Consider the following 2500-nt stretch of genomic DNA (forward strand, 5'->3'; position numbering starts at 1 on the left):
TGTGTGTGTTATTACTGAGAATAAAGCTGATATCTCTCTCTCTCTCTCTCTCTCACTCAGAGCTGCTGTGGAAGGAAACCGTTTTAAAAAGAACTTTCTCAGCTCAGTGGTATTTTTTTCTTCTCCAAGGCTGAGTGCCGCTCGCACGGAGCGATATAATTCAAAGTGCAAAATAACTTGGCGTCGTTGACTTTAAACAAGCAGGGTCTGCTTCCAAATGAAAGCTGCGCTCCCGAACTGGACTGACTGACTGTCTGTCTGTCTGTCTGTTTGTCAAGGGGTGGAAAAGGCGCCGGTGGTGGTGAGGGTGGAGCTTTACGCTCAGGAGGGGAGACTTTCTTTCAGAGGTGCCAATTAATCTGCAGCAGAAAGTCATCCCCCCCGACCGGGATTCGAAGCCCGGTCCTGACCACGAGACCACCGGGGAGAGTTGCCTCAAGTCCCTGAGGGACCTGGACACGAGGCCGAATACACACGCACGCCTGCTGCACTGGCAGCAGCGACCAACAGGGGGCTGACCGGCTGATCCTTCCCTTTCACAGGCAGGCTTTTGGCCCTCGCTCAAACGACAAAGGTGTTCAGAAGGAAGTCCTGGGGGGAAGGCAGGCAGGGAGGGACGGACACAGGGAAGTCCGCACAAAACAGGTCCCCTGGAACCTCTGACCCAGAAAACCGGGTTCCTGGTGAAAGCAGTCCTGCCCCGCCCTGCCATTAACATGACAATGGACAGGGCCCGGACCAGGCGCAGCGGACGGTAGCGAGCAGTCGGAGGGTGAAAATCCGCCAGTGGGTGAAAAGGAGAGCCGTGCGGTGAGAGGAGGCGGAAAGCGGTTCGCAGACTTTCGCTGTACCTCTGGCGGGCAGCGCCGCACCTCCGAGCGCTCGGTACCGTCCGCTGCGCCTCGTCCTGCCGCACGCGACGAGCCGTCCCCGGAGGAAATCGGCCTCGGCCTTCCTGAGATATCAGTCTCCAGGTGGGACAGAAAAACCGGGGGCCCCCGGCTCGCTTTCGGCGGCCCGCTAGTCGACTTCCCGTCGTGCGAACGCGATCCTTCCGGTACCCTTCGGTGCCCCTTGCCCGACTCTAGCTCCGGTGGTAAAGCGGAGTCGGTCGGTCTGACGGCCGCCGAGTTAGCAGGCGGAAAGCGGTTTGCAGCCTTTCGCTGTACCTCCGGCGGGCAGCGCCGCACCTCCGAGCGCTCGGTACCGTCCGCTGCGCCTCGTCCTGCCGCACGCGACGAGCCGTCCCCGGAGGAAATCGGCCTCGGCCCTCCTGAGATATCAGCCTCCATACGGGCGTCACAAATCAGTGGACATGGTCAGCTGCAAAGCAGTGTCATTACAACCTTTCATAAACGACAGGGCAGCACTGCACCGCACTGCACTGCACCCCACACTACATCACACTTGCCTGCCTGCCTGCCTGCCTGCCTGCCTGCCTGCCTGCCGCTGCCTACTCTCACCAGCGGACCAAAGTGAGGATAACACCCCGAAGCAAGCATCTCCCTTGCCGCCCACCAGCCCACACCAATCCCCTTGCCTGCCTCCCACAAATTCCACCAGCGAGGCAAAGTGAAAATCAACCCCCAAAAAACGCACTCCACACCGGCCATCGCCCGCTATACACCCCCCCTGGGGCGAATATTAAGCCCGAGAACACCGACTGTAACCAACCGCAGTGAAAAGTTGAAGTGGCAACTCATTAACCAGATTTACACTTGGCAACTCATAAACCAAATGAACAAAAAATCTGGTTAATGAGTTGCCCAAAATAAATCTGGTTAATGAGTTGCCACTTCAACTTTTCACTGCGGTTGGTTACAGTCGGTGTTCTCGGGCTTAATATTCACCCCGGGGGGGGGGTGATTCTGGGGGTAGTGTCCGGGAGGGTGAGCCTTTTATTCGGCAGGAGGCGTGTGGGGAAATCATCAACCTGTCAGACGATGAGTTGTCACAAACGCCATTGCTTAATGAAAGCTGCGCTCCCGAACTGGACTGACTGTCTGACTGTCTGTCTGTCCGTTTGTCAAGGGGAGGAAAAGGCGGTGGTGGTGGTGGTGAGGGTGGAGCTTTACGCTCAGGAGGGGAGACTTTCCTTCATGCCAATTAATCTGCAGCAGAAAGTCATCCCCCCCCGACTGGGATTCGAAGCCCGGTCCTGACCACGAGACCACCGGGGAGAGCTGCCTCAAGTCCCTGAGGGACCTGGACACGAGGCCGAGGACACACGCACGCCTGCTGCACTGGCAGCAGCGACCAGCAGGGGGCTGACCGGCTGATCCTTCCCTTTCACAGGCAGGCTTTTGGCCCTCGATTAAACGACAAAGGTGTTCAGAAGGAAGTCCTGGGGGGAAGGGAGGGAGGCAGGGAAATCAGCACAAAGCAGGTCCCCTGGAATCTCACACCTGCGTCCCAGAAAACAGGTCTCCTGGTCAAAGCAGTCCTGCCCCGTCCTGCCATTAACGTGACAATGGACAGGGCCCCGGCAGCTTGAGACACA

Source organism: Heptranchias perlo, unplaced genomic scaffold (assembly GCF_035084215.1).
Source record: "Heptranchias perlo isolate sHepPer1 unplaced genomic scaffold, sHepPer1.hap1 HAP1_SCAFFOLD_621, whole genome shotgun sequence".
Lineage (NCBI taxonomy): Eukaryota > Metazoa > Chordata > Chondrichthyes > Hexanchiformes > Hexanchidae > Heptranchias > Heptranchias perlo.